Source organism: Lemur catta, chromosome 4 (assembly GCF_020740605.2).
Source record: "Lemur catta isolate mLemCat1 chromosome 4, mLemCat1.pri, whole genome shotgun sequence".
Taxonomy (NCBI): domain Eukaryota; kingdom Metazoa; phylum Chordata; class Mammalia; order Primates; family Lemuridae; genus Lemur; species Lemur catta.
The window spans coordinates 67,452,715-67,464,012 of NC_059131.1; the positions used below are offsets into that span (position 1 = coordinate 67,452,715).

The 11,298-nt window shown below is 43.8% G+C and overlaps 1 long non-coding RNA gene across 2 annotated transcripts; it reads left to right on the forward strand.

The window, feature by feature from the left end:
* The first annotated feature begins 4,635 nt into the window (after positions 1–4,635).
* Positions 4,636–10,971, forward strand: LOC123637149. Of its 2 annotated transcripts, none has more exons than XR_006734757.1 (3): positions 4,636–4,681; positions 7,970–8,108; positions 10,048–10,971. It is a non-coding gene; the product is annotated as an uncharacterized LOC123637149 (long non-coding RNA). The 2 variants fall into 2 exon arrangements; XR_006734756.1 differs by lacking the exon at positions 4,636–4,681 and adding an exon at positions 5,893–6,191.
* Positions 10,972–11,298: the final 327 nt, after the last annotated feature.

The following is an 11,298-nucleotide window of genomic DNA, read 5'->3' on the forward strand; positions in this document are numbered from 1 at the left end:
TTTGATGTATGAGAATGTTTGTGGGTGTACAAACAACAGAAATTGGAAATTTACAATAACAAAAATTGAAAACAATCTAATATCCAATAGTAGGAGGATGGATGAATGGTGATAAATTAACAAAACATGACACAATGACTGAACCAGATCCACAGACATCAACACAAATACATCTCAAAAATGTAATTTTGAATGAAAAAAGCAAATTTCAAAGGTATACATATAATCTGAAATCATTTACATAAAATAAAATCACATGGAAACAATGCTATGTATTTCATAGCTACATGTATATAATAAAAAGATCATAAATATAAAAATTTAAAGCTGAGAGCAGAAGACATAAACTTGAGGATAGTGTGGGTGCTATGGAGGATGGAATGGGGGTGAAGGAAGGGTCATAGCACTAACATTTTATTGCTTGAAGCAAATTTGATACAACATTAAATTCACTAAATCTGACAGTGGGTGCCTGGGCATCTATTATATTACTTTCATATTACTTTCAGTATTTTCTTTATATTTGGCATATTTCATAATTTAAAACAAAAATTTCAAAATCCTATCCTCTCTATGTTAACAGAATAAATAAATGTAAATGAGTACCTGCTGGGTTCCAGATGCTGTTTGAAGTATTATATTAAAATTTCAACGTTAATAAAACATCCTTTTCCTAGCCTTAAGTGATGGTAAGATTTAGACTACTCAAAAATAACTAGAATATAATGTAATAACAGTGATAATTAAAATAATAATGCTAGCAGCTACCATCGATTGAGTACTATGGGCCACATACTTTGCAAGCACTATTTTATTACTGCTTATGTGCCAGATAGGTATTAGTGTTATCCTTGCTTTATATTTTGAGGTTCAGAGAGGTTAATTCACTTGCCCAGGGGCACACAGGCAGCCCAGGTCTCCCAGACGCCAGCCCTAACTGCTGAGTCGTCCTGTCTGTCCCACCCGCTCTGACCCCCTTCCCCTGCAGCTTCCTCTCTTGTCCTGAACCACTCACCATGTAGCCGAGTTTGCTCGCTTTGAGTTACAGATGCTCTTGAAAGAATCAACTTTACTTTTTTGTTTTTTCCCAAATAATCCAGTAACTCTGACTTTTTATCCAGTTATGCTGGTCTTCTCCCAAGTTTTCTCCAAACACATGAAGCTTGCTGCTCCCCAAAGTCTCAAAGAACAGATGGACTCTTTCAGGCAAGGTTTTGCAGTCAGGATGCTAGGGGTTGAATCGTAGCTCTCTGATTTATCCAATGCTGTGTGATTTTGGGGCCTGCTGCTAAGCCTCTCTGAGCCCGTTTCCTCACCTGTTAAAGGGGTTACTAATATCTGTCTCATTCAGCTGTTAGGAAAGTAAACAAGAAAAGCGACACACAGCTCTCAGCACAATGCTGGCTCCTGGGAAGTGCCCTGCAGGTGGGAGCTTTATTATTCTCAGTCAAGATGGGGTCTTGTCCTGCAGGCACCCTGGAGTTAAGATCACACTAGAGCTTCTTCAGGCCCTGGCCCAGGTTGAGACGCAGAATGAACCAGGGCCTTGTTGCAGCCTCCAGACAATCCAGAATTGACAGCAGACACTAAGGGGCCTCCATAACTGAAAGCAGGCAGGGGCATTGTTTTTAAGCCAGTGTGGACCCCCAAGTGGAACATCTTCCCTCCCAGGGCAAACACCTTCAGAACCCTCTGAAAATCACAGTTTCACTTTTAGCAAGACCCCGCTGCAGTGGGGAAAGCCCCCACAAACCCAGTCCCCTCCAAAGGGAGTGTTCTCTTGGCCAGGTTGTGCCTGTTCTGAGTCCCCTGCCTTCTGAGCCCTTCCCTCTCCACTGGTTAATTCTTTAGTTGCTGTCTTAATTTTTTTTTTTTTTTTTTTTGCCTTTTTGAGCCCCACTCCTCTCTCATTTTGGAGAGCTGGTGGAGGCTTGGGTGCTTCTTTTTTTTTTTTTTTATTTCAGCTCATCATGGGGGTACATAAGTTTAGGTCATATACATTGTCCATGTCCCGCCCATCCCCCCGAGTCAGAGTCCCAAGCGCGTCCGTTCTCATTCTCCAGACAGTGCGCCTGGCACTCATCATGTAGTCATACCTCCATCCCCTCCCCCTCCCCCACCTCCCCGGGTCTGCACCTTCAAGCATGACCATTCCCCAGAGGGTGCGCAACACACTCGTCATGTAGGCATACACCCATCCCCTCCCCCCACCCCCCCATCCCAGTCTGATATCCAATTGGTATCCTTCCCTGATGTACATTTAGGTGATGATCAGGGAAACCAGTTTTCTGGTGAGTACATGTGATGCTTGTTTTTCCATTCTTTGGATACTTCACTTAGTATAATGGGTTCCAGCTCTCTCCAGGAGAACCAAAGAGATGTCGTATCATCGTTATTTCTTATAGCTGAGTAGTTTCAGGTTCTGGATTGTCCGCCTGCCCTGCAGCCTGGATGAGAGACTCTCTTGCTGCCTCCCTCAGCAAATCCACACAACTCTGTTCTTGGATTGCGGCTCCCAATAGTCCTGCCCTGACTTGCCCCCAGGCATACAGCGGCGGAGATGAGCCGGGTTCACTGCCTAGGGTTTTGAGTTCCAGCCTTGTGTGTAGCATAAACTCTCTGCTTTAGCTCTATAATCATCGCAAGCAGGTCTGTGCACTGAAAGGAATGAGGGTCCACTTGGGAAACAGAGTTTTAAAGTGCTGCAGTGCTGCAATCCTCTAACGCAAAATTGCATCAATGCTGAAAGAATATTTTTCACTCATAACCCAGCAGAAGAAAAAAAATGATATCTGTTTAAGGGGAGAGTGGTTGATGACCTCAGAAAGCAATTTGATACCAGATATTAAAAGCTATCAAAATGTTTATATCCATGTACTCAGTAATTCCAATCTGGAAAATTTCTCCAGTGGATATAATCTCTTAGACTTGGCACAATAGAATATGAACAGAGATGTTCATGTTGAAAATGATTGAAAAGGTCATAAATAAAGAAATATTTAAGTAAACGAGTATAATCCACTCAATACAATTTTAGGCATTAACATTATGAAGTATTAGAATTACGAAACTGGTGTTGGAACAAGAAAAATGCAGATAGTATACTATATGAAAGCATACATTCAGCATGATTACAGCTATGTAAAATGTAAAAAAAGTTTTAAAAATATTAGAAGAAAATACATCAAGATGCATTTCTCTTACTCTTGTTTCTAGTTTCTAAATTTTTGCACTGTATATTACTGTAATTTTATCACCGTTACAAATGGAAAACTTAAAAATAACTCACTTCCTTTCACAGAGAGCAATGCTCAGTGCAAAGCCACACTTGACCCTAGAGATAGCCTTTAAAGCTGGACTTTTAGGGGGCTGGAATCAAGCAATGTGTGTCACTTCTTGTCCCATATGGTCTGTGCCATTTTTTTCATATGTTGTCTCATAATTCTGCAGTTGTTTAGTGTGTTTATATCTTTTTCCACAACCATTTATTAAAACGCTTTTTAAAATCGTGGTAAAACATATATATATATATATACACAACATTAAATTTGCCATTTTAACCATTTTAAAGTGTACACATCAGTGGCATTAAGTAAATTCACATTCTTAGATGACCATCACCCCCATCCATCCGCTGAACTTTCTCATCTTCCTAAACTGAAACTCTGTACCCATTAAACAGAAACTCCCATTCCTCCTCCCCCTCTCCTCTGGTAACCTATGTCCTATTTTCTGTTTCTATGAATTTGATCACTCTAGTTACCTACTATGAGTAGAATCATACCATATTTGTCCTTTTTGAACTACCATTTTTTAAAGCTCTCTGAGGACGATAAGGACCAAGACCCCGATTCGTTTTCATTTTAAACAGAATATTCATTTGCTCATTGATTTAATGTTTATTGTGCACTCACGGCATGTTTGCCAGACACTGTGCTAGGCGGGGGTTAAGCAACACTCAAGAAACACATGTGGTCTCTGAAGGGGACAGTGTAGTGGGACAGAGATAACAAGAAAAAACACAGAGGAAAGAATTTCGGATAGTGAGAAGAGCTCTAAGTGCTGCAAGGTGACAGAGCCTATGGACGGGCTAAATGTTTGCAGGATGAATGGAGAGTGGCCCTGGGGAGGGTGTGGGGTGTCCAGGCAGAGGGAGCAGGGACACAGAGCCTGAGGAGGGAAGGGCCTTTGTACTGTGTGTTCTGTGTATGTGTGCATGTGTCTTGTGAGAAGCAGACTGAGGGGAGATGCAGGCCCCGGCACTGGGGAGAGAGCTGGGGTGCATTCTAGATGCAGTGGAGAGCTGTAGCCGGGAGCCTCTTCTGTCTGCTCATACTGTGAGCAGGGAAGGCCGGCCCTGGGCTGGGGCCCATTGCACAATCAGGACTGAGGAACAAGTGCCAATCCTTCATGCTGGTCACTAACTCCATCACACTCTACCTGCGTGACCTCCTGGGCCAGGTACTGTGAGGAGCCCATTTCTCGGATAACAAGGCTGAGGCGCTGTAGGCCTGTGCAGCCTCTCTCACAGCCGGAATCAGCTAAATCAGCCCGGAACCCCCACTTTGTTCCGTGTCTCTGTGCACGCTGGGTGGCTGTGGGCGCAGCATCTGTCCTACAGGGCACAGGCAGGGGGGCAATTTGTAGGCGGCTCAGGGACCAGAAGCCACCTGAAGAGCAAGTAAGTGAATGAAGAATGAATGAATGAGCAGAGGAAAAGGGCCGCCCAACCCCTCAGTCCCTCCCCAGGGTCCTAGGGGAGGGGGCTGTTCATCGCTCTCCCGGGGCAGGCAAGGGAGAGGGGAGCGGGGGTGGAGCAGGGGAGAGGAGCGGCGAGGAGGCCCCGTGGAAAGTGACAAGAAGATCCTAGCTCTAGAGCACACTCAGGGTGCTTTCTCATGCTTCTTTCCCGAGGCCTGCTGTTGACCTTCCTGTAAATGGTTTTCCTTTACTGAACTGCGTAAGCATTCTCTGAATCACTTAGAAAATCTTTACAACCGCTATTTTGAGGTCTGAATAATTGTCCACCGTGTGAGTGGAGCACAGTTTATTGAAAATCTCTCTTATACTCATTGAGGTTGTTTTCGATATTTCTAGGATGCACATTAAATAATGATAATAACACCGAGAGTAGTATTTCCTGCGGATTGGTCTCCAGACTGATTTTCAAAGGCCAGAGCAATTTCTTCTGGCCCCTAGTCCCCTCCGCAGCTCCTAAGGCGGCTGTGGGCACATGAGGAGGAGGCTGAGGGAACAGAACGGGGGGTGATGGTCGCATCTGCGTTTCTAAGCGAACTCGCTGGTTCTGTCCCCAGCAGCGCGGGGTGGGGGAGGGCCGCCCTGCATAACAGCCCCACATGAAAGGGGCAGGTGCACGGGTGGGACCCGGGGTGGCAGCAGCTCTGCCTGACTCCCCACTGCTGGGGGGGGGGCGATTGCCCTCCTCAAGGGCCTCCCCCAGCCCCTCCTTGGGCCTTTTCCTTAACTTCCTTGAGAAGAGTCCAGGGTACAGAGGAATCTTTGCCCATTTTAACCCGACCCCATTTGAATCCCTAACTGTCGCAGCAAACCCCAGGCACGCAACGCACAGACGGAGGCTTGTGGCTGGCTTGCGGTCGCGGTGACCGCGCTGGGGTCAGACAACCGCTGCCCTGGCAGGAGGCGCCCCGACGTCTCGGATGGGAAAGGACCGCGCCAGGTGGATGTCCCCGGGCTCTGGGAGAGACCCGGGCAGTGGAGCCTGGGCTCCAGCCGTCTCAGCTCCTATAGGTTGATGACAGTGCGACTGACACCTCTAGGAAGAAACCGGTGGAAAATGTGTGTAGCAGTAACGCCAGCAAAGAAAAATACAGTGACCCATCGTTTGCTGTCACCCCAAGTTTGAATGTTCCTCAGGGAGGCGGGAGGCGTGGGAGCCTCCCAGGAAGGGCGGCTGCCTGCGCGCTCCCCTCCTGCCCGTCCCCAGAGCGTCGATGCCCTTCCCTGACGGTGCCAGGCTGCGCGACTCGGCACATGTGCCAGCCACCCCAAAGACACACCCGAGGAGCGGCCATAGTCCCTGTCCTCCGGGAAGGGACGTGGACAGAAGCTCCTACCTGACTGTGTGTACCTCCTCCACTGCAGCTCTTGGAGAAGAACATCCAAGACGGCTTCCCTGAGCTTTGATAAATTTGTAGACCAAGCAGGTTGAGGTACCCGCGTTTTTAGGTGGTTTTTTAGAAAGTGTCATTTATGTTAAACTGATGTACCCTTGAAAACCTGGGAGGAAGTGTGGTATCTTAGGGGAGCTCTGTGCAGGCGACACAAGGGTCGGTTGTCTTCCTAGTTCTACCCGGCTGTCAGAGTCCATCTGGGCAGCAGGAGTGAGGAGGTGGTCACCCCTGTCCTCTGTTTAGCCAGTGGCACCTCTCCACCGGCTGTGTGACAGGTGATGGAGCCATAGAGCCCAGGTGCTCCTCCCAACAATCAAAACAAAACAGAGAGCAACTCAGAAACGATGACTTTCTTGAAAATAATGGAATATTCTGAGAATCTATGACATGTGCAAGTTGGTAAGTGAGAAGGAAACAGGAACCACTGATCAATTTACAGTGACAACCTCAAAAGCAGCAGAGGTTTTGGGCCAGGGGAGCAGCAACAGACCTGCTGTGAAAGCAGGTGACCCAGCAAGGGTGACCATGGAGCTGGGTGAATCACCTGAGCCCTGGCACAGGGAGAGAACCCCAGCCACCATCTTAACTCTCTCTGCACAGATACCTTACTGTGCCGCTGCTGGGCTTGAAGTGTGGCGATTAAAAATACCCACTTCCTTTAAAAAAGCAGAGCAAGTTCAAGATCATTCCTCTAAAAGATAGGCCACCCCTGCTCACATGCACTGTGGCAGGCTTCCCTAGTAGGATAGAAAGGGGAGCAATTATAGCTGGCACACTGAGAATTAGCCTTGGAAATGTTTACACGTGGACATGACTGTGGATTTCGTGGCAGCAAAGAGTTTATCCTGATACATTAGTCAAAACTGCAGTCAAGTGTAAGCCATTGAGGTGATTTGTTTATAAACAATTCCTAAAAGCTTGCAGGGACTTCTTTTGAGGAAAAAAATTTTCTGATAGAGTTAAACATGAAATGGGTTGGCCAGAGAATGTGAGTTCTGTGTTACGGAAGGTGTTTAAATGTTAGGTGGACAAGTACTGGGCAGGATTGTTGTAAAGGGTGTTCAAGTATTATTTTTGAAGCTGAATTAGTTCAGCTTTAAGTTCTTTTTCCAACATAGATATATCTACAACTCCGGACTAACAGATCAAATTTTACCAGTTGCAAACATTTTTTAATTTTAGTTGCAGTTTGTTGCTGCTTCAGCCACGGCAGAAGTAGACAAAGAGCACACAAGTGGCTTATATGGGGCGAGCATGCACTCTGGGCCTTTACAGAGTGATGAGACTAGGTGAACTTGTGCAGGACCTGAAGTTAAACTGTCCTGGCTCTTGTCCCCATGGGTTGGGGTTAGGGAAAGGAAGGACATCTCACCAGGTATCATTGGGTGGTGGACAGTATTTGGGTAAAGTCCTATCCCCACAGTGTTGCTTTCCTGCCTGGTGACTTGACTGATCTCAGGCTTAGTGACCTGCTTGTAAAATGGCAAGAGTGCCTATGTGCATAAGTGGTTAATTGAGGGAATGCAGGTAAATAGTACAGTACAAAGCACAAAACGGGGCTGAATACATGGAGTTAGTGGCTAGCAAGTGAAGGTGAATATCAATAAGTAGCTTATGAAGATATGAGTCGTCTGGTCACAATAAGCTTTTAGTGAGATTGGATATGGGCAACACATCTCTGAAAATAAGTAGAATTGTGTGTGTATGCGTGTGGTTGGACCAGTGGACAAGATTTTAACACAGATGTATAAAGTAGTCTCATTTATATTTTGGAAATTTTTATTTATTGTTATTTGATGATTATTTTTTCCTCTCAGAGGAGATCTTCCAACTGCAGGAGATGCTGTTGTTGATCTCACTTCTGAAGTTAAGCTGCCTTTCAAATGGCTCTGGACACAGAGAAGTGAAACCCTCAGTGCAGCTAGAGATGGTGAATCTGATATTCGGAGCCAACATGTAAGTGTGAAGTTTTTTTCAGGTATGCTTTAAATAGGTACAACCTTAAAAACATTATTTTCTTACTATCAAAATCGTGTATCTTTTTAAAGAAAATTTAGGAAACACATAAAAGCAAAGAGAAGAAGAAAAAAAGGTATTCATATAGTCCTACCTTCAAAGATACAACCAGCAAACTGCTGTACCATCTCCTGGAGTCCCTCATTCTCTTAAAAACGGGGCCATACTGTAGCTGCTCTAATAACATTTCATAACTTTTTAAATATAGTAATTTTTTTCTTGTCATTATACATTGTTATACACTCACACACACTTTTTTCAAAATTGAGATTGCTTTCTTGTTCTGTCTGGCTAGAAATGTAATACACAGATGGAAGTAATGCACATATATAAACAAGAAGGTAAAGATTACTTGTAATCTGCCCCCTCCAATCCCTGTGACAATCAGAGTTAACATTTTGGCATATACTGTTTCTGAATATTTCATTTAATTCATGTTTCTCACACATAGATAATACCCCTTTCCCTCTGCCCAGGATTGGGTTCATATAATATCTGTTTTATAACTTGCTTTTAAAATATCTTTCCAGTTATTAAACATTCTTGTACAACATTATTTTAATGGTTCTCATTACATCATATGGATGTATTCTCATTTTATTTCACTGGTGGATACTTAGGTTTTTAGCATGTTTTCAATTTGCACACAATACTGTGATACATGTGTTTGCTGTTAATAATCCTTTTGCATAAGCATAATAACCTTTTCATGATAAAAGGGAAATTGCTGTGTCAAAAACATATACATAAGTTTGAGGCTTGTGTTACATTTTGCCAAATTGCCCATTAGAATGGTGGTACCAGTCTGAACTCTCAGCAATAGACTATGAATGGGCTCACTTACCAGCACTCTCATCGACCTGAAATGTTATATTCTGGTTCAGTTTGTACAATGCATTTTAAAAATGCATTCCTTTTTCCTTTTGTTTGTTGTTTTTAACAACTCTAATCTATAGTATATTAGAAATAAGTTTGCCTTTAATTTTTATTAGATTTCATTATTGATTACTGACTTTCTGGTTTCTTTCTATATTTTTAAAAAATATTTATTTATTTAAATCATCTGGAATTTCTTTTTGTTTTTTTTTTGAGACACGGTCTCACTCTGTCACCCTGGTTAGAGTACAGTGGCATCATCATGCCTCACTGCCTCAAACTCCTGGGTCCAAGCGATCCTCCTGCCTTGGCCTCCTGAGTAGCTGGGACTACAGGTGCATGCCACCACATGCCTAACTGATTTTTCTTTTTTTCTCTTTGAGACAGAGTCTCACTCTGTCACCCTGGGTAGAGTGTAGTGGCATCATCTTAGCTCACTGTAACTCAAACTTGTGGGCTCAAGCCATCCTCTTGCCTCAGCCTTCCGAGTAGCTGGGACTACAGACACTGCCACAATGCCCGGCTAATTTTTCTATTTTTTAATAGTAGAGACAGGGTCTTGTTCTTGCTCAGGCTGGTCTCACACTGCAGAGCTCAAGCGATCCTCCTGCCTTGGCCTCCCAGAGTGCTAGGATTACAGGTGAGCCACCGTGCACTCCCTGCCTGGAATTTCTTTTGATGTAAGATGTGAAGGACTAAAACTTTTTTCAAATAGTTAACCAGTTGTCTCAGCACCCTTTATTATATAATCGATTCTTCCCCCGTGTGTGTGAATGCCACACGTATCATGTAATCCATTTATTCTAATGGGGTCTATTCGTGCATCACTTTATTTTAATTATTGAAATGAGTAATTTTAAATTGATCACTAAATCTCTAGTAGCTATTAATCCCATGGCGGAGGAAGAGACATTTGCTTTTGAGAAAGAAAACCTTTTCCTTTTGACGCTAAAAAGATGAATAAGTTACATTCCTCCATCTCTGCAAATTTTCCCTTTGCTAGGATCCATGGACGGGGAAAAGAAGACATCACAGTGAGGAAGCAGGAATCCAATCCCGGAACATGGCCAACCAGTAACGAAGCCTGTGGGAACACCTGGGCTCCCCTTGCCCGGCTGGTCAAAGCAGAAACTAAACATTGGCCTCAGGGACCCCAAGACTTTAAGGAGTTAGCCAAGTCCTGGGGCCCCAGAACTCTTGAGCTCTCCTGATAAGAATTTAAAAACTAGGAGGTGGGGATGTGACAGAGGTATTGTTCTCAAACTTTAGAAAAAACCAAAACAAAACACGGAACAGTGAAAGAAATGATCCATAGAGTCAAGCCTCAGTAAGTCAATATCCTCATATGACTTATGAGGATACCTCTGCTTGAAATGCCATCTAATTAGTATTCCATTCAGCTATTATTATAACAAATTCTATTTCTGTTTAAAGAAAGTACAATGAGTGGGAAAGGATTTTAATTGTGCTCTCTCATCTAACTAGACTTCTCAGTAGCCTGCACGTTCACACCATGAAACCACAGCCAGAGCAGCACGCTGTGTCTGGGGCCGTGAATTGTAATTCTAGGCAAATATAGAGGAGAAAATAAATTACCTTGAGTTTTTATAAAACTAAAAATAGTAAGAGACGTCATATCAAATAAGATGAAGGGCACAGTCACATCAGGTTTTTGCCTAGTTCCAAGTAACCTCTTTGAGTAGTGACTAACTGTGGAATGCTATTAGGTTATGGGCCGCTGCGATGCCCACCGTCTGTTCTGTTGCTGGTTTGCCCTATTTCACTGCTCCTTTTGTGTGTCTAGCTTTGTAAGCTGCTCCAAATCCTTTTTGGAATAGGTAGTGCAAGAATAAACAAATAAAAACATTGATTCTTAGGAGCTTTTCAGAGTACTGTAAAAATGAATTTTACCAGTCAAGTTAATTAATAAAAGGGGGACTATTTTTATTTTAGTCTCTTGTTACTTAAATGAAATTAATCCCTTTTCCAGGGGAAATTCTGTGTTTTAACAATCATGCCCAGCGTTGGCAGACAGGTGGGTGTCCTGCTGCCGCCGGCGTTTGCCCCCCACGTGGTCATAGGCACGTAGCTACAGACACGAAGACGCTTTTCCAGAGGTGATTATTTGCTTTATAAAAAGAGGGTCATACTTTAAATACTTCCATGCATCTCGTGTTTCCTCCCAAGTAGGACACCCTGGCAATGTTGCCAAATCATTCTTTTTAAGTCATTTTTTTGATGGCTGCGTGATAAT